This window comes from Thermobia domestica, chromosome 4 (assembly GCF_964235325.1).
Source record: "Thermobia domestica chromosome 4, izTheDome1.hap1.1, whole genome shotgun sequence".
NCBI lineage: Eukaryota > Metazoa > Arthropoda > Insecta > Zygentoma > Lepismatidae > Thermobia > Thermobia domestica.
In genome coordinates this window covers 266,886,765-266,908,988 of record NC_137457.1, presented here as the reverse complement: position 1 = coordinate 266,908,988, position 22,224 = coordinate 266,886,765, and the positions used below count along the sequence as shown (strand labels likewise).

The following is a 22,224-nucleotide window of genomic DNA, read 5'->3' as shown; positions in this document are numbered from 1 at the left end:
GAAATTCTGATAGAGGCTCGAACTTCCTGAGTCAGCTTGGTAACACCAGTGAGTTATTGTAAATCATAATTTAATTTCTCAGTCATATTTGGTGAATACTCTGTATATTTCAACTACCAGGTACTTGTTGGCCTGGATTTTGTAAGGAAGTTTGTTTAATCATTGTTTTTATGTTGGCTGCTCATATGAGAAGAAGGTGAAAGACCTTTGATGGCTTAGAAAACCGGTCATTAGTTGAAGTCCTTGTCATGTGTAAAGTGTAACTGCATCTTTTGTGCCTGCAGGCTACGCGTTTATATATAATAAGGCTTTTTTTCCACCACCACGCGTAATTGAAACAACTTGTGTGCAAGGTGGGAAAATAAAGGCATTCCCATGAACTGTCGGCTTGTGTTTTGTTTGGCATGGCCAACTGGATTGTCTTCCTTCATTCCAGAAACCGTTTCGTGGGTTTCCGGTCGAAGCTTCAAAAATTGTTATTGCGCTGATTGATGTTATTCTGTGCAAATCTTCTGTGGCGTCTACAGTAACATGTAAGTATTGTCTTATGTATTTATTCATTTGTTTCTAGTAGTTCTTCAGTTAGTGAGTGACAGTGTAGCGCAACGTTATTTTGTACAGTTGTTTAATGACCTGTGACCAACAAGAGAATGTTGGAAGTGCATGAGCTTTAAAACAGTGGCGTACATAAAGGGGAAAGGGTTTTAAACCCCTTTCAACACGATATTATATATATATATATAATATTTATCATATGAAGAAAGATAAGATAAAAAAGAAACCGGGCGTGCCATGAAAGAATATAAACTTGATTGCTTGAAACCCATTCCCCTTGATTAATTCTGTATAGGTTACGCTCAGTCGCGTATTTAAGGGGGCTTCCGGGTTTAAGCCCCCCAAAAATGTTATTTACTATTTTAAGGTAAATGAAATATCTTGCAGAATTTTCACATTTCCAGGAATAGACTTAGTAAAGCACTCCCCCGAAACAAAATCGTAAATACGCCACTGGCTATGCTACTACCATGATACTACCAAAGATGGCTTCAGCAACAACGCTTGAGGGGGGAAAGGAGGGCGAACACTCCTTCGTGCAGTGATATCGTCCACCTTCCCCCCAACTACCCCACCAAGGAGTTCGATTCCCGACGGGAGCTCACGTGGTTCGGATTTCACTTTAATCAGTAGCTCCCGTCACATATAGCCTCGCTGCTGAAAGGGACGTTAAACTCAAAATCAATTCAATCAACTCAACCAATTACCCGATCAAAGATGATATAATGTAAACCAAGTAATATATATAATATATAATTTTCGATATATAAAAAATAGTGGATGACATTTAGAATCTCCCCCAACTCGTTCCATGGCTCCAGAACCGAGTACCTTGTTTTTGTCTAAATTGTGATAAAGGTAGAAAACAACGAGCCCTGCGGGGCTTCTTACCCCTTCGCTCACTGTCGCTCGCTCAGCTATATGTATATATATATATATATATATATATTGGAAAAAATGAAATGAAATCTGTCAGTTTTATGTCCCACGGTTATGCCGGTTAGGCTAAAGGAGACGGTATTATGAGAAATGAATGAAATGGTGGAACCCCGATAAAACCCACGAGTACGGCGTTTGTCCACCACATAATCCACACGGCGCGAGCTGGGATCGAACCAGGAACCTCAAGCACCGGAGGTGAACGCTCTACCAATGAGTCACCGCGCCCCCTATATTTTTTGGAGTAAGAACACTGATGATCTTATATATGCAAGATTGGGGGAGAAACTAAAAGCTATTCAAAATAGCTGCCTCCCAAAAAACGTCTCTGTCCATCTACTCCCCCCTCTGGCCCAATAACTTAACGTTTGCGTCGTCACTGGATCGCTTGCACCAGTGCCATGCCGTGGAAAATCAGCGCCCGTGGCGAGAGTATACGACGGCGCTCCGTACATATAAGTGAGGTCGACAGACTAGCCGCGAAGCGACACCATGGTTGGCGCGAAGCATAAGAAAAAAAATCAAAAACAAACCCTGCTTTTCCTTGATTTTAAGCACTTTTCATTGCTTTTTTCGTTCCATTTTATATAGGCTATGTGCACATGCATTTTCCTCCCGACTTTTGCGCTCTCTTTCTTCGGCCCCGGGGCCGTCGCCCATTCGCTCCCCCCCCCCGTACGGCATGGTACTGCCTTGCACCCTAAGAATGAAAAGCTCTAATGGAATCAAAGTTTGATTCTTTAGAGAAAAAGTTTATAATTCGATTGAGTGTGATCGTTGATTGTTTCAAACAATGGTATCCAAACGGAGAAAATGAAATCTTTCAGTTTAACGTCCCACGATTACGCCTGTTAGGCTAAGGAAGACGGGTGATTAAGGCAAGTGAATGATGATAGAAAAACTGGTGAGTTGTTGAGTTGATTTTGAGTTTAACCTTTATTTTACGGCTGTCACTACACTGCCAAAATAGTAAATCCGTTCTTTCCCGCGTGTCACTGTACTGACACAGGCGAAAGGTTTACTTTGACCCGCGAGGACACATATTTTTTTTTTTAAATGATGTGCCTTATTGTATGAAGAGATAGTCCATAGTGAAAGGAACCAAAAACGTTGGTTCTCAACCGGTGTGTTCGCGGGTCAAAGTAGACCTTTCGCCTGTGTCACTACAGTGACACGCGGGAAAGAACGGTTTTACTATTCTGGCAGTGTACTGACAAACGGTAAAACAAAGGTTAACGTCCCGTTCAGCAGCGAGGCTATATGGACCTACTGATTAACGTGGAATCCGAACCACATGAGCTCCCGCCGGGAATCGAACCCGGATCTCCCACGCCAAAGGCGCGTACGCTAACCGCTTAGCCACGAAGGAGCTCGAGAAACTGGTGAAATGAGAATGTGAGAGAAAATGGGAGTCCGAGAAAACCCACAGAACAGGCACGTAGCCAAGGGAGGGTCCGGACCCCCCTCCTTCGAGACCAGAAATGAAAAAAATTAAGGAAGGAAGAAACAAAATGAAATGAGGAAAAGAATGGTCACCAGTAAAAGGCTTCTTCTTATGAGGAAAGGGGGCGCGGTGGCTGAGTGGTAGAGCATTCACCTCCGGTGCTTGGGGTCCCTCGTTCGATCCCAGCTCGCGCCGTGTGGACTTTGTGGTGGACAAACACCGTGCTCGTCGGTTTTCTCGGGGTTTTTCCGTTTCCTCCCACTTTCTTCATTTCACTCATTAATTCTCATCATCACCGTCTCCTTTAGCCTAACCGGTATAAGCGTGGGACGTAAAACTGAAAGATTTCATTTCTTATGAGGAGATTTGTATTACTTGCAATGCATGGTGTCGAGGAGAGCGAGATATCCTGGAAGAGTTAGAGAATTTGAAATTTCTAGAAAAGTTACGGAATTCTCAGAATTTCTGCTACTAGTCAGGGAGATTTCAAGCTTCCGAAAGCATAGTGACGTTCTGTAACAGCGTGGTCATTTTTTATCATGATTTTTCGTCATCGCATCCTTGCAGTATCAAACATGTTATTTCAAAAACAATTTTCTACTGCTCCTTTAACCTGTCATTTGGAACAGACAGTAGTTGACGGAATAATAAAAACAAAAATTTATGTGAAAAGAAAGTTCTGTTAACATTTGATTCAATAGAGAAAGGAACGCAAATATTGTAAAATATTTTACAAGACATTATTGAATATGTGCTTTTTTATAATAGTGAGTATATACTTTTTATATTAGTTGAGGTCATAATGGAAGGAAAATTGTTGTATTTGAATGAACAGAGGAAGGACGTAAATATTGTAAACACTTTTTCGATACGCCTTTTATTCTTTTACTCGAGATTTCTTCACAGTTTGTTATTAAAATACTTTATCCAACATATCCTCATTTTATTGTCTTAACAAACCAATATAGCCTATGTTGATAGCAAAGTATTTTAGATTGATCGAGTTTCTGGGCTTTCAGTATTTCATGTCACGCTCCCCTGTTACGAAATCCTGGCTAAACAAACCAATATATGTTCCAGTAAAATAATTTAGAATAATCGAGCCCCTGATGTGATGACCACAGTATTTCATGTCACGGACACACACCCCTTCTTCACGAAATCCTGGCTACGTGCCTCCACGGACATGATGTTGTCTATTAGAAACTACTTATCCGTAGTGATGAGCGCAAGAGTCTTGGTCTTGCAGTTTTTGCAAGAGTCTTGCATGCAAGACCAAGACCAAGACCAAGACCAAGACCAGGAATCCCGATGCAAGACCAAGACCAAGACCAAGGAGTGCAAGACCAAGACCAAGACCAAGACCATACCTGCAAGACCAAGACCAAGACCAAGACTCTTGCGCAAGAGTCTTGCACAAGTACGGTACTACTTGATTTTTTATAGAATGTAAAAAGGAAGGGGAAAAATCATTACAACTTTCACGTGAACTTATTGGCTCCAGTAAAAATACCACCGGAGTGAATGTGTCCTCAGTAGTTTATGCAATCCATGTGAGTCGATCTGCTCCTGTAACATATAGCTACAGTATGTCGTTTTTGAATCGGTTGTTCACGAGACGACCGACACCATAATTCTATGAATTGTTACAAGCTATAATAACTTCAGTGTCTGATTTACTTTGGTCATCATTTGATCATTCACGACGGCTCATGATTGGATTTTGGGAAATCATACGAAGAATAGTTGTGTCCATAAGAAGTGGATAAGCAAAAATAAACTAGAGCATGTTATGGACGCGGTAGCTAAGTGGAAGAGCGTTCACCTCTGGTACATGCGGCCCTGGTTCGATAGCAGCTTGTGCTATGCGAGCTTCTTTGGGGAACAAACACCTTGTGCGTGGGTTTTCCCGTTTCCTCGTACTTTCTTCGTTCCACCATTTCTTATCATCACTGTTTCCCTTAGCCTCAGTGTAATAATCGTGGGACGTTAAAGTAGATATTTCATTTCAAGACATATTCTATTAATGGTGTTCTTCTTCCAAAACTAAAGAAATGTAGTATTGAACATTGGCAATTCCGTACACCATAGGTGCCGACTACATGGGTATGGCCTTGGCTCTGAGGTTTAAGCATCCGTTGGAAATTTTTAATGTGTACTTATAAAATTAATATTGAAATAACATTTTCATGACATTGACAAAAAGTTAGCGCATGTGACCGCAAGTTTGATTTCATAGGTGGATGCTTATACGTTGAATAATTGTTTATCAATATAACTTATAGCTCCCTTAGGTATACGGCATATCTAGGAATCAACGATATAACATTATACAACAATAAATAATCTATATTCACAACTGAGAGTGAATTCGTACTTATTTCAAATAACTTGAAGTTTGATGCCGTTATTATGTATTTCTAATGTAGGTCAAAAGTATTTATATAAATTGAGTTTACACAAAAGACATCGACAGTTGAGTCGTTTTCAGTTTTCACTCAAATTATTCTAAAATATTGGGGCCGCGGTGGCTCAGTGGTAGAGCGTTCAGCTCTGGTGTTTGGGGTCCCGCGTTCGATCCCAGCCCCCGCTAAGTCAACTTTGTGGTGGACAAACACCGTGTGCGTGGGTTTCCTCTGGGTTCTCTCGTTTCCTCCCACTTTTTTCTTTCCACCATTTTCGTTCATTTTTCATCATCACCGTCTCCTTTAGCCTAGCCGGCATAATCGTGGGACGTAAAACTCACAAATTTCATTTCATTTCGTATTCTAAAATATGAAGAGGTTTAATTATTATTATTTTAATTTTTTTCTCTCTTTTTTGGTCAATATTGCAAAACATATCATCATCGTCATAATAATAGCTATTCTGCCATTATTAGCAGGTCACTTGCTGCAGCTGAGAAGCTTCGATGACTGTGGTTCTCAGCTAGTCTCTTCGTCTTAACGTAGCAATTTTCTGTCTTAATATATTTCTTCAACTACAATCTCCTTCTCTCCCTCCCTCTAGCACGTCCCTCATTATACAGTTCCTCCTCAGCCAATGTCCTCCTCTTAATTACATCTAAAATTCTTCTTTTCTCCCCTACTGCTACTATTTCTAAAACCTTCGCATTCGTTTTCCGTTCAACCCAGCTGATTCTCTCCTTTTTTCTCCATGCCCACATTTCGAAAGTCTAATTGTTTCATAGTTTTTGCGTAATGTCCTTGTTTCTACCCCATACAGTACGTATTAGAACCAGTAAAACAAAATTTCCATATTTAATTGGGAGTTTGTTCAATACAAAGATGAGCTAATCGTGGTTGGAAAGAAGAAAATCTGACGCCTTTAGAGTGTAAAAATAATTTTGCAATTTATGGTATTTCAGTAATCTGTGCCGTCTTGATTTTCTTTCATGCGTCTCACTGTCAGGGGTAGCCTCCCCAGTTTGAGAACCAGTGGAGTATTGGATCTGTTAAAACATAAAAAATATTACGAAATGTTGTGATTTATCTGATATATGTAGTGAATCGTGATCACCCATTGAAAAAAAAAAGTAAAGGTCATCGCCTATGTTGTACAGTATCATCACACTTACACGAAGGTAAAATATATTACATTTAGAAACATACATTGTATTTCCCTCACTATTGACGCAATGTAGGATTTATTATCCCTTATATCCAGAGTAAAATTTACTTATGAAAATCATAGATTTCTTTAAAACAAAACTTGCAAGACTCTTGCAAGCAAGACCAAGACTGGGTGTGCAAGACCAAGACCAAGACCAAGACTAGGTGTGCAAGACCAAGACCAAGACCGAGACCGAGGGTTCCAGTGCAAGACCAAGACCAAGACCGCATGTGCAAGACCAAGACCAAGACCAAGACCACCCGGGTCTTGGTCTTGGTCTTGCATTTGCTCATCACTACTTATCCGGGGATCGAACCAGGGAACGATTCAAAGTATAACCGTGAAATTTTTAACGGGAAGGGGAGGAAAATAGCTTTGAAGCATTTAAACCAATTAACAAAGGGTTGTAGGGTGCAAGTTGTGCCCAAGAGATTATTTGCAAGGTAGTAAGAGGTTTCTTTTTCATTGAAAAGGGTACAATAAACCGGAGAATGGCAATTTTAGAAAAGACATAATTTTTCCTTCATGTGACTTTTCAAAAAAAAAAAAAAAAAAAAAAAAATTTAGTATAGTGTACAAGTACGTGATTGACGAAATTAATCCGATTTTGGCCAAAATTGGTATGGCGACAGAACTTCAGACAAGCAAAATACTATAGTGCCTCAGGCCTTATTTTATATCTCATGCTATCAAAGGTACTAATCTGATCTTTACCAAACTTGGCAGGAAGATAGATCTTGATGAACTCCGTATGCACATCAAATATTATGCCAGGGGTGCCCACAAGGGGGGGCTATGACGCAAACTGCGTCATTGAAATATTTGGGGGGGGTAAAAATCTATATAAATATGTACGAGAGTGTGTAAAAATTAATCGAAAAGATTTTTTTTCATGGAAGAACACTTACGGATTGACAATTGAGGGGGGGTGCGTCATAGACATGAGGGGGGGTGGGCACCACTGATTATACTATGCACAACTTTGGTTCTCGAGTTATAGGCCATCAAAATTAGGATTTGGATTTACTAAGTGCAAATCACAAATCTAATGGCCAGAATTAAAAGCCTACACAATGCAATAATATACTCACTAAGCTTATCAAACTCTACCACCATTTCACATATGGTCAAGGGGAATCCTTTGTTTCTTGAGTTATTGGCCATCCAGTGGCGGTTCCAGGGTTCTATCAGAAGGATGGTCCCGGGTTCGATTCCTGGTGGGGACACTCGGTCAAAAAAGTGTAAAAACTTTTTCATGCCAGCCATCCTGAATGAGGCTTTCCTGGGTTTTCCTCATTTACACTAGGCAAATGCCGGGCTGGTACCTAACATATAGGTAATTGATAACAGAAAAAAAGAAACGAAATCTTTCAGTTTAACGTCCCACGTTATATGCTTTAGGCTAAGGGAGACCGTGATCAAAGCAAGTGAATGATGGTGCAATAATTGGTGAAATGAGAAAGTGGGAGGAAATGGCAGTACCCCGAGAAAACCCATGGACACGATGTTATCCACTACAAACGTATTAGGCCGTGGATCGAACCAGGGACACCACACACCAGAGGTAAGCTCTCTACCACTGAGTCATCGTATCCAAATGAAGTTGAAATATACAAATACTATATATATAGGGTGTATCAAAAGTCCCCTGACATAGGGTTATTACCAGAGTTACAACAACATGTAAGAGAGGAAACTATCTCCAAATATGATGTGTTTAATCTAAAGTTAAGGATTTCTTTTTTCTTTTTTCTTTTTTTTTTAATCGGACGAGCAGTTTGGGCTGTACACTTTTTATGCGCCCAATGTTAAATGGAAATGCAACGTTGCCATTTACCTGAACCCACAACATAAGTGAATGAAGTTATTGTTTGAAATGAAGCCTGGCCATCGACACGTTAGCATAAAAAGCAGTAACTTCATTCACTTATGTTGTCATCATAGGTATTCTGCCTTTATTGGCAGGTCACTTGCCGCAGCTGAAAAGTTTCCATGTTCCACGGTCCTCCGCTAACCTCTTCGTCTTCGCGTGGGTCCCGGTAATGGCAACGTTGCATTTTCATTTAACATTCGGCACATAAAGAGTGTACAACCCAAACGGCTCGTTCGATTTAAAAAAATCCTTCACTTTAGATTGAAAACATCATATTTGGAGAGGGTTTCCCTCTCTTACATCTTGTTGTAATATATACAGACTGTCCCATAATTCGTGTGTAAACTTTAATTTCATAGTACTCAGAACTGGTAAAAGCTAGAACTGTGAAATTTGCAGGCAATTTAGAGGAAGGTCAGAAGATTTGTTTGATAGCAAAACGAGATCGCGGGCATTATTGTTTGTGGAGTTACAGGGTCAAAGGTCAAAATGCGATTTTTTCCTTATGAGATTTCAATGTTAAATAGTAGTCTCACATGCCATTTTTTTGAATATCCATCTCCGGTAGCAAAAATTGGTATATCGACATAAATTCTGATCCGAAACAATGTGATAACGAGAAATTTGGGCAATCGTGACCCGGTGACCTCTAACAGGTCATCTGTGACCTTTGAAGAAAAAGCTCCCTTTTCAACAGCTTATTGTACACAACTAATTCAGTTGAGGATAATGTTAAAAACACATATGCACAAAGAATCTACTGAACATCCTTTTTAGCAAAACGAAGAGGTCGGCAATATCATCAGAGGTCAAAGGTCACGTAGTTAAAACGTCATATTTGATGTGTTAACAAATAAGAAACTGTGACATTAGTAGTAGGGACCCGCGTTGGCCCGAATGACTCATCCTCACTCTCTTTCATGACCGGGGTGAAAGGTCAATGACCTGGCCCGGGGGCAATGACCTAGGGGTACTTAGGACCACCCCCTCTAAATTTTGGCAGGGGTACCATGGCCCACCCCCTAAATTTTGGCAGGGGTACATAGGACCACCCCCCTTAAATTTTGGAAATTGCCAAATCTAAAAATTTGGTGTGGTAGCCTAGGACCATAGTATGTACCTCTATCAGTATTGGGTGTCTATGTCGTTCCCTTTCATGGGTAAAAAATTGCCAAAAATTCAAATTTCGGGGGATTTTGACCTAATTTATCCCCTTTGATGAGGTATTATTACCCTATATAGTTATATGGACGTATACAGGGGTCCATTCCCTTTCATAAGACATGGGTATATTAATGCACCCTTGAAAAATTTGGGAGGGGTACCTTGGCCCACCCCTTAAATTTTGGAAATTGCCCAATTTAAACATTGGGTATTATAGTACAGGACCCTAATATCTATTATGATAAATTTGGACGGTCCACCTTGTTTCCTTCTAGGGGTACAAAATTGCCAAAAATATAAACGTAAGCAATACGTTATACCACGTGTTTGGTTTTCGACCTAATTTATCTCCTTGGATGAGGTCCTATTACCTTATATAGTTATATGGTCATGTATAGTGGTCCATTATCTATCATAAGACATGGGTACATTGGTGCACCCCTTGAAAAATTTGGGAAGAGTACCTTGGCCCACCCCTTAAATTTTGGAAATTGCCAAATCTAAAAATTTGGTGTGGTAGCCTAGGACCATAGTATGTACCTCTATCAGTATTGGGTGTCTATGTCGTTCCCTTTCATGGGTAAAAAATTGCCAAAAATTCAAATTTCGGGGGTTTTTGACGTAATTTATCACCTTTGATGAGGTGTTTTTACCCTATATAGTTATATGAGCGTATACAGGAGTCTATTATCTTTCATAAGATATGGGTACATTGGTGCACCCCTTTAAAAATTTGGGAGGGGTACCTTGGCCCACCCCTTAAATTTTAGAAATTGCCCAATTTAAACATTGGGTATTATAGTACAGGACCCTAATATGTATTATGATAAATTTGGATGGTCCACCTCGTTCCCTTTTAGGGGTACAAAATTGCCAAAATATAAACGTAAGCAATACGTAGTACCACGTGTTTGGATTTTGGTCGATTTTATCCCCGTTGATGAGGTCCTATTACCTTATATGGTTATATGGGCGTATACAGGTGTCCATTACCTTTCATAAGACATGGGTACATTAATGCACCCCTTGAAAAATTTGGGAGGGGTACTTTGGCCCACCCCTTAAATTTTGGAAATTGACCAATTTAAACATTGGGTATTATAGTACCGGATCCTAACATGTATTATGATAAATTTGGATGGTCCACCTCGTTTCCTTCTAGGGGTACAAAATTGTCAAAATATAAACGTAAGCAATACGTTGTACCACGTGTTTGGTCTCTTGGCCCAATTTATCCTCTTAGATGAGGTTCTATTACCTTATATGGTTATATGGTTATGTATAGGGGTCTATTCCCTATCATAAGACATAGGTACATTTGTGCACTCCTTTAAAAATTTGGGAGGGGTACTTTGGCCCACCCCTTAAATTTTAGAAATTGCTCATTTTATATATTTGGTATTATAGTACTGGACCCTAACATGTATTATGATAAAATTTGGGTGGTCCACCACGTTCCCTTTTAGGGGTACAAAATTGCCAAAATATAAACGTAAGGAATACGTTGTACCACGTGTTTGGTCTTTTGGCCCAATTTATCCTCTTGGATGAGGTTCTATTACCTTATATGGTTATATGGTTATGTATAGGGGTCTATTCCCTATCATAAGACATAGGTACATTTGTGCACTCCTTTAAAAATTTGGGAGGGGTACTTTGGCCCACCCCTTTAATTTTGGAAATTGCCCCTTTTACATGTTTGGTATTATAGTATAGAACCCTAATATATATTACTATAAATTTGGGTGGTTCACCACGTTTCCTTTGATGGGTACGAAATTGCCAAATTTTAGTACAACCACGTGTTTGGTTTCGGCTCAATTTATCCCCTTGGATGAGGTCCTATTACCTTATATGGTTATATGATCATGTATAGGGGTCCATTCCATATCCCCTTAAATTTTGGAAATTTTCCAATTTAAGCATTCGGTATCATAGTACATGACCTCAACATGTATCATGATAAATTTGGGTGGTCCATCTTGTTCCCTTTCATGGGTAAAAATTATTAAAATATAAACATAAGCAATATGTTGTACCATGCGTTTGGTTTTTGGCCCAATTTCTTCCCTTTGATGGGGTTCTATTACCTTATATTGTTATATGGTCATGTATATGGGTTCATTTCCTATCATAAGACATGGGTACATTGACGCACCCCTTGAAAAATTTGGGAGGGGTATCTTGGCTCATCCACTCGGTTTTAGAAATTGTTTTAATATAAGCATTTGGTATCATAGTACAGGACTTCAATATGTACCACTATAAATTTGGATGGTCCACATCGTTCCCTTTCATGGGTAAAGAACTACCAAAAATCGAATTTCGGAGGTTATTGACACCTATTTAGCACGTTATATGGTTTATTACCTTTATATGTTTATGTTCCCTTTTAAATTTGGGAATTATCAAATAACAAAATTCGGTAAACGTTTTCTAGGACCCGTTGGTATTCCTCTTATGGCCAAATATTCAAAATTTAAATGTTATTGACCGGCTTTATTATTGAATAAGTACAGGATTTATTACTTTTTTCATAAGACACAGGTGTATTTGTGTACCAATCTTAAATTTTGGGAGGGGGTACATTTCTTATTGTCATATCAATAATTGGTAATTGTTCTTTGGGTAAATCATTGTGATCACGTGATCAGTTATTGACATATGATGGGATTAGGAGTCCAGGACATTGGTACATTGAAACTTTGTAGGATAATTTGAGAATGTGTCATTGGTATTGATTATTCACGCCAAATATAAACGTAAGCAAGACGTTGTACCACGTGATTGACCTTGATGAGGTAGTGTACAGGGATACATAGCTAACCTTATTGAAACTTATGACTCATAGTCTTAAGGGAATACATGCTACAACACTGGCAAAGTTATTGTTGATGCAATTTGATTGGCTGATCACTATCTTTCCTGCAATATGATTGGCTGATCACTATCTTTCGTGCAATCTGATTGGTTGATGAGTTTTAAATCTTTACTGTATTCAGTTTTTAGGTTTTGTTTTACATTTAAAAATCTTGTTTTCGTTCAACATTTTACACTCAATGATAAATATGATCAAAACCGTTTATTTGTTAATCGAATAGTTAAAAACCGGATAAAGTTTGACGGTTAACCGTGAAACGTAAAAATTTTTTAGTTTGAATTTTTTTTTGCTTGAAACATTTTGTTTGAAAATTCTTGCTTTTAAATTTTTTGTTTGAATTTTTTGTTTCAGAATTTTGTTTGAAATTTTTTTGACAACTTTTGTTTCAAAATTTTTTGTTTAAAATTTTTTTGTTTGAAATTTTTTTCGTTTCAAAATTTTGTTTGAAACTTTTCGTTTGAAATTTTTGTTTGAAAAAATTTTTGTTTGAAATTTTTTGTTTCAAAATTTTGTTTGAAATTTTTTTTTGTTTCAAAATTTTGTTTGAATTTCTTTCGTTTGAAATTTTTTTGTTTGAATGTTTTTTCGTTTCAAAATTTTGTTTCAAAGATTTTTTGTTCTAAATTTTTGTTTCAAAGTTTGGTTTTGACATTTTTAAAAGTTTGTGCACTCATTGGTAAAGAACCGGAACTGTTTAGAACAAAAACCTCTGGCAACATTGTGGTGCAATAGTACACGTCAGAACATGGTGCAATAGTACACGTCAGAACATGATAACGCAACGTCATCAGTTTTGCATCATCGTTCGAGTTAGTATTCATGATAACGTCATCATGGCTACTTGTCTGCAGTTTCTAAACACACGTGATGTGATGAAATCATTTACCAAGATTACTGATTTACAACAGAATGTACCTTATAGAATCTTAGCTAGCCAAATGATCCCTACAGAGTTTGGATTAAGAATCGTAGTGAAGCTTGAAAATGATAAGAATATAATTTTACCAGCAAGATATTTACCCATGGAGGCATCAAAACAAGAAGAAGTGCTGCGTTTCTTAAATACTGGATCTGTATCTTTATGCTATAAAAGACTCTTGGGTCGAAGTCATCAATTTGAATTTAGTACACAGCCGGATTCGTCAGCCATTGTGATGAAATCATGAATCAGCACGTCAGACATAGTTGTATGAATTTGGTTGGTCGGCATGACGTCAGCAACTGTGATGAAATCATGAATCAGCACATTCCTTACCAATGACGTCAGCAATAACTATAAACCAGCAAATACACTGTCATCCCACGAAATCATTTGAGCAAGTGCTTTTCAGGAGGAAAGATGTGTACTTCTAACGATAAAGAATTCATCTTCGCAAGCTATTATCCAATAAATATATTTCAAACAAAACATGTGATGATTGGTATCAGTGCTAGAACATTTGAACCTGTGATTCGATTGGGCAAAGCAGAACAATTTGGTGTACAACTGACCTGTGAAGAATGGCAAATATTATGTTCACGAATCGACCAAATGAACGATTATTTTCATGATGAGCTAAATGTGACCATAGTCAAATCATTAGGCTCAAATCATGAAGTGGTGCTGCGTACAGTCCTCGAAGAGAAGATGGTGCTGTTACGTAAAAAGAGTACATTTCATGTCCCTCGCAACATGGTGTATCTAACACAAACTGAATGGAACAAATTCATCAGCGTATTTCAGTGTGTGAAACATGCAGTGGAAGTCTGCATCAAAACTAGTATATTCCTGAAAAAGTACTATTTTGAAAAATGTGTTATGCATATTGTACAACATGTATCTAGATATTGTGATGGTTGTCAACATCGTTCGTGGGTGCATACCTGTATTGATAAACAGTTTATTTGTGATCAAATGGACATTGAGTTTCCACCAATTGATATTGCATTAGACCTTAAAAGACTTCAATTGGAATTAAAATTATATGCTAAAGACAAACTAGTGCAAGAAGTTCAAAATACATTGTATCGACAATATCCAGAACCACTATCTGGTATGGATGTATGTGGAGTGTAATAAAATGATCCATTTCAATGAATTGTGTTTTTTCATTTCAAGAACAAACCACATGTTCTGACGTGTACTATTGCATCATGAAAACAAATATTGACAAAGGTTTTTGTTCTAAACAGTTCCGGTTCTTTACTAATAAGCGCACAAACTTTTAAAAATGTCAAACCAAAATTTTGAAACAAAATTTTTTAAACGAAAAAATTTCAAACCAAATTTTCTTTTAAGCAGTTTCGGTTCTTCACTAATGAGTGCACAAACTTAAAAAAATTTAAACAAAAAAAAATTTGGAAACGAAAAATTTCAAACAAAAATTTTAAACAAAATTTTGAAACGAAAAAAATTTCAAACAAAAAAATTTTAAACAAAAAATTTTGAAACAAAAGTTGTCAAAAAAAATTTCAAACCAAAGAAAAATCAAACAAAAAATTTGAAAGCAAGAATTTTCAAACAAAATGTTTCAAGCAAAAAAAATTCAAACAAAATTTTGAAACAAAAATTTTAAACAAAAAATTTTAAACAAAATTTTCGAACAAAAAAATTTTCAAACAAAAAATTTCAAACGAAAAAATTTTCAAACAAAAAATTTCAAACGAAAAAATCTCAAACAAAATTTTGAAAAAAAATTTGGAAACGAAAAAATTTTCAAACAAAAAAATTTCAAGCAAAAAAATTTCAAACTAAAAAAATTTTACGTTTCACGGTTAACCGTCAAACTTTATCCGGTTTTTAACTATTCGATTAACAAATAAACGGTTTTGATCATATTTATCAGTGAGTGCAAAATGTTGAACGAAACCAAGATTTTTAAATGTTAAACAAAACTTAAAACTGAATACAGCAAAGATTTGAAAATCATCAGCCAATCAGATTGCACGAAAGATAGTGATCAACCAATCAGATTGCAGGAAAGATAGTGATCAACCAATCAAATTGCATTAACAATAACTTTGCCAGTGTTGTAGCATGTATTGCCTTTCGTCTATGAGTCATAAGATTCAATAAGGATAGCTATCAGATTTCAAATCAATCACCACCAATGATCTTAGACTATGAGCTGTGACTAAAGTTCAATGTATTGTTTCTAATTTCGCGCCTTATGTTAAAATTCTGTTTATCACCATTCCCAAATTTAAAGAATACTTCTCTTGATATACCTAAGTCTTAGAGTTAATCATATTATTATATGTTCAATAAGGTTAATAATGTCCGTCAATTGTTTACCTGAGTAGAACCAACTGTTTTCTAGAAGTGTGTGTACTCAAACTTAAGAAGTACCACAACAAAGGAAATGAATCCATGTACACTACCTCATCAAGGACAATCACGTGGTACAACGTCTTGCTTACGTTTATATTTGGCGTGAATAATCAAAACCAATGACGCATTCTCAAATTATACTACAAAGTTTTAATGTACCAATGTCCTGGACTCCTAATCCCATCATATGTCAATAACTGATCACGTGATCACAATGATTTACCCAAAGAACAATTACCAATTATTGATATGACAATAAGAAATGTACCCCCTCCCAAAATTTAAGATTGGTACACAAATACACCTGTGTCTTATGAAAAAAGTAATAAATCCTGTACTTATTCAATAATAAAGCCGGTCAATAACATTTAAATTTTGAATATTTGGCCATAAGAGGAATACCAACGGGTCCTAGAAAACGTTTACCGAATTTTGTTATTTGATAATTCCCAAATTTAAAAGGGAACATAAACATATAAAGGTAATAAACCATATAACGTGCTAAATAGGTGTCAATAACCTCCGAAATTCGATTTTTGGTAGTTCTTTACCCATGAAAGGGAACGATGTGGACCATCCAAATTTATAGTGGTACATATTGAAGTCCTGTACTATGATACCAAATGCTTATATTAAAACAATTTCTAAAACCGAGTGGATGAGCCAAGATACCCCTCCCAAATTTTTCAAGGGGTGCGTCAATGTACCCATGTCTTATGATAGGAAATGAACCCATATACATGACCATATAACAATATAAGGTAATAGAACCCCATCAAAGGGAAGAAATTGGGCCAAAAACCAAACGCATGGTACAACATATTGCTTATGTTTATATTTTAATAATTTTTACCCATGAAAGGGAACAAGATGGACCACCCAAATTTATCATGATACATGTTGAGGTCATGTACTATGATACCGAATGCTTAAATTGGAAAATTTCCAAAATTTAAGGGGATATGGAATGGACCCCTATACATGATCATATAACCATATAAGGTAATAGGACCTCATCCAAGGGGATAAATTGAGCCGAAACCAAACACGTGGTTGTACTAAAATTTGGCAATTTCGTACCCATCAAAGGAAACGTGGTGAACCACCCAAATTTATAGTAATATATATTAGGGTTCTATACTATAATACCAAACATGTAAAAGGGGCAATTTCCAAAATTAAAGGGGTGGGCCAAAGTACCCCTCCCAAATTTTTAAAGGAGTGCACAAATGTACACCTTGTCTCAAAAAGGTTGAGCGCATTCTTTATTGGTATTTTGAGGCAAAAATTTTCTAAGTCCAGCTTCGGGTATCTTCGGGAAAAAGTAAGCCAGGTTCGAACCTCCAAGCCAGCCTTTGCAATCGGGAAAAAGTTTGCAGATGTGTTTTTCTTCTTTTAAATATAATAAGACTTGTTACCAAGTGTCTAAAAAAGCAACATTGATTGAAATACTTAATGATACAATATTTCGAAACCTTGCACATGCTTGTTTGTCATTTAGCTCTCTATACGTAATGGAGCATTTAAATACGTTAAAGAATCTTTCCATATGTAAAAGAATGCTCAAAGTTAAGAAATAGAACATAATTATCGCCTGAGTACTAAAATAAAAGTCAAAGTAGAACAGAAACAGCGTTTGTCATGGATATGAATGTCATAATTATCTTGAGATCCGTTATACATCGCTAGAAGCTTAGTTTTAAAAGTCCTTGTGTTAGCTCATTGGTAAGCTGTCGGATTTCAAATCATAAGGTTGTGAGTTCGAATCCAATCTGGGTCAATACTTTTTTTAAAATTATATTTTCCGCAATGCATGAAAAATTATATAAAATAATCACATTAAAATACATAAGTTGTTTATATATAACATAATAATTGCAGAACATAGTAATTATTATGTTTAAAATATAACATCTGAGAGAATTTTCACAGTAGGTCGTTATGACATATGAGAATGTTAAATACAAGTTAGGAAAATCGTTTAATAGCAATAAATAAGTTATGTAGTGTATTTATTTGCAGCTATTTGTCATATAGAGAGTAATTCTCAACATTCATAATATAGAATGTCATTTATGTTCTTGAAAAGTTACTCGATGCATAAACAGAGGGTATAAACAGAGAATCCAAAGTCGGAACGCTCGCAAAAAAATTCATGAACCCCAAAGATCACGTGAGCAGACTGGAATTGTCCTTATGAAGCATGCCACAGCAGAAAGTCTTTACTTAGTTTTTCAATTCAATTCCTGATATATGCTTTTGCAATGTGGAAGTGGTGATGCCTTGAGTCGCCCTCTCTCGCTCGCTCACTCTCTCTCTATTTATATAGAATATAAAAGTGGATTTATGTGTGTGTTTCAACATAATTCTGATATATCTAGAGCAATTTTAACTATATTTCTTACAGTCTGGAAAAAGAGTACTGTCGGGATACATATCAAAAATGCTAGAAACGGGTCGATATTATTATTGAATCCATAGTTTCGTGGTCGCTTAGGTGAATAGCTCTACTTTCAATTCAAGTCCAATTAAGCTCCCATTAGCACCCAGGGTGGTTACGTAGCGACATAAAGATATCGAAATCAACCGATATTAGAATCGAATCATAAGTTTTCAGCGCCGCTAACAGTGCAGCATTTCCCATTAGTCCACATTAGTCCCATTGCCTAGAGGGCAACATATTTGCAGAGTGCAAATTTTAAAACTTGAATAATATTTTAATTTTTTCCGTATGAAAAAGTTAAAAATCATGAGCAAATATACTATTTCACGAACAATCCTCTTTTACTATTCTAATATGTTTAATAATAGCGTAAGAAATGTAATAGTAATTCAGAACATGTTTCACAGTTGTTATTTTTTCTTACATAGTTGTAGCTGTAGCATGTAGTGAGTGGAATTTAACTGTAATAAATTCACTAATTAACCATATTCGAATTAAGTTTTATTTTTAAGTTCGGAATGAAGGGGCGGAGAAATATGGAGTTATTGGGGGCACCGAGCTTTTCTACATTTTATTTTCAAGATCTCCATTTTTCTTTTGTCATTTGTTCCTAATAAAAAAAGTTCAGTCACTTTTGGATTGTCATAGGATAGTAGGAGTTGGATTTTGGGATGCAGCCTGTGAGATTCTAGAGGAGCTAACTGCTTGAAAAAATATTTTTGAATCATCTGTAACATATGAAATAAGGATATGTATCATAAAAAATTGAAAGTAACTATGTCTGCGTAATCATCACGGTCAAATTGCAAAGTCAAATGAATTGACGTTTGGTATATAATCAGGCTCCAATCCCAACTGGGAAGTTATCATACGCGTGTCACTTTCATTATAATACATATCCTTAGGGGGAGTAGAAGTCCGAATTTTTGCGAAAAATTTAGTATCTCACAAGCCGTTCAACTGAGAGCTGAAATTCAGCATATAACTCTTTATTAAAAATAAAGAGAATATGCCCTGGCATTTTTTAAAATTGTCTTTTATGAGCGGGGGGACGGGGGTGCATTTTCTATATATTGGAAATTGGTAGTGGGTTGATTTGTAAAAATAATCGAAAACGATTGATATTAGTTGAGAAAAAAATTGAGTAATGCAAACTAAAGTTCTTTTTGAATTTTATACCCACTGCTTTCTATTTATAATTGCTGAAGCTGGTGTTTAATATATGGAGCGTTCCGAGCATAAGGCAATCAAGCCATAAAGTTAGAGAAAAATGGCCATAAAATTTGTATTCTAAACTTAATTACATGGGCATTTCCAATTAGTACGGCATGCTTAATTATATAGAAAATTAGTTTCTCTCTCTCTCTCTCTTTTTTTTTTTTTTTTTTTTTTTTACGTTGGTCTACTTTTCCTTGATTCGAAACTTTTAAATTTCACCCTATTTTCTACTGAAATGTGTCTGTAAGGCAACAAAGAAATAATTACATATGATAAATTTAAATTCATTTTAATTCGGAAGATGAGAAACACTTTGCCATTATATATCGTAAAGGTCAGACCCACCAGTATTGTAACAAAGAGGTGCTTGAGCCAATGACGGTAGAAATTCAAACTCCGATAAGTGATAATTTCACAGTCTTGTTTTATTACAAGTGTAATCTCTTTAGTCAATGGAGAGGAGGACGTGGGTCATCGGTCAGAGTTAATGTCGATGGGTTTTGGTGGGTCGGAGTTGGTCGCAATGGTTCAGAGTGGTTCATAGTTGGTGGTGGGTCAGAGTGGATCACGATGGTTGATGGGTCAGAGTGGGCCAATGGGTCATTTGGGTGGTGGGTCATAGTGGGTCATGGTGGGTCGTGGATCAAATTTTCATTGACCCACACCATCTCTGGTTAAAATTGTACTAAAGATAAGAGGCACCGAAGATGCATGTCGGCTATTATGCTCAAATTTTGCGTATGGATAGTACTCCACCAGAAAGCAATAAATCTGAAACGGTTCACGGTATGACCTCCTATAACTCGAGATGTAGGGGTTTGTCTGATTGGCTAAATTAAGACGTCAATGATTTATCCTTCAACAACCAAGCTTTTTATGATCGTTTCCGTGGGGAAGTCAGAAGAACACGTGCCTAGTAATCGTAATATTGATAGTTCGCGTCCACCCCGGGGTATTTGTTTTGTGTTTTTTTGTTTCACCTAAATATAAACAAATCACACATATAGGCATTTTAACATATTTTGGGAGAGTAATTTTGTGGTTCGTTGGCGTTTCATCGCGTCTCTGCCGCTGGTAGTAAAGTTTTCAATATGGAACTTGGGCCATCACGGATCGTCGCTGCGGGGCCACCAATTTCTGGCGAGAGGTTAATAGTTGACCATCTGTAGTCCACCGACGCTTACAGCTTAGGGTAATGAACGATGTCCTTGCCTTGTAGACTTCATGACTACCGACGTCGGCAGTCAACTAGCTTTTAGTATTCCTTTACTAACCATCTATCGTTCATGTTTGTACACGGTGTTGTAATAATAATAATAATAATAATAATAATAATAATAATAATAATAATAATAATAATAATAATAATAATAATAATTATTATTATTATTATTATTATTATTATTATTATTTGTAGTAACAGTAGTATAATTGATGATAGAATAATTATTGTCTATGTATTGTCTAGGTAGGACTACACACAGGATTTGGCTCGTTTTGGTTCGACTTGACTCTAATCCGAGTCGAGTTGGAAGATATTTTTCGCGCCGAGTCCAAGAGTAGACCTCAAAGATGTCTGTTTCGAGTCGAGTCGAGTTTCAAAGAAAAGTCGTTCGTGCCCATCCCTACTAATGAGAGCTTAATCGGAGTTAAGCGAAATTGAAAGTCTCACTATTTATCTAAGCGACCCCGAAAACTATGAATCTAATATCGATCATTTTCTAGCAATCTTTTATATGTATCCCCTTCCCATTCACCATAGGTAACCCGACAGCACTCTTTTTGAAACTATAAGAAATGTGGTTAAAATTACTCTAGGCCAGTGGTTCTCAATCTAATTCCTATCACGATCCCCTTTTATCACACGCTCTTGCCAGCGACCCTTTTATAATTTGTTTTATAATAAGCTTGTGTGGGATTTTTAACATACCTATTTCTATAATAGTAGAATCCATTTTTTTGTTTTGTTTATAGTGAACAGTGCCATGGAAAATCATTGCCCGGGGCGAGAGTATAGTACGATGTCACCGTATATATGAGTGACGTCGACAGACTAGCTACGAAGCGCCACCATGGTTGGCACGAAGCTCAATAACATTTTCAAAATAAACCCTACCTTTCCTTAATTTTGAGCACATTTTATTACGTTTTTCCTTCTATTTTACACATGTGCACATGCACTTTCCTAACATGAGTAACACACTTCCTCCGAAATGTGTGGCCCCTTTTTTCGGCGCCCGGCACTGACAGTGGATACAGTAACTGTAATATCTATATTCCCAACGACGAAGGTGCTGGTTCAAGATGGATGTTAAACTCCTTCATTGAAGAGGCCATTAACGTATCCGATCTAAGCCCACAACTTCTTGACCAAATAATAGAATGATCATGCGACAAGTCTTGGCAACTGGTTTTCTGTAACGAAGACTTGGACAAGTTCTGCCTGATGAGGAGAGAAGAATATCCTGGTCTGGTGATTGCTGCTTTAAAAGTAATAATTCCATTTGCTATATCGTACTTGTGCGAAAGTGTTTTTTTTATGGTAAACATTAAAACAAAGATAAGAAATCGCTTATCAGTTGAAAACGGCTTGATAATATTCGTCATGAAGATTGAACCGGGCATTGCTGCACTAGTAAAATTACACCATGCTTAGGTATCTCATTAGGTTTTAATTTTAATTGTATTTCAATGTGCAGGTTTTGTTTCATGTGTATTTTTCTAGTATTTCTATATACAGTTCTCATTAGTTTTATATCATACCTCTTTGATTTAAATTCATTTT

The 22,224-nt window shown here is 36.7% G+C and overlaps 1 protein-coding gene across 1 annotated transcript in view; it reads left to right on the top strand.

Annotated features, from left to right (window-relative positions):
- Window positions 1-317: 317 nt before the first annotated feature.
- Window positions 318-22,224, top strand: part of LOC145684053 (apolipoprotein D-like) — a 67,046-nt gene continuing 45,139 nt past the window's right edge. The window contains exon 1 of the mRNA XM_081755890.1: window positions 318-533. The gene's annotated coding sequence lies outside the window, so the exon portion shown is untranslated. The remainder of the gene's footprint in view (window positions 534-22,224) is intronic.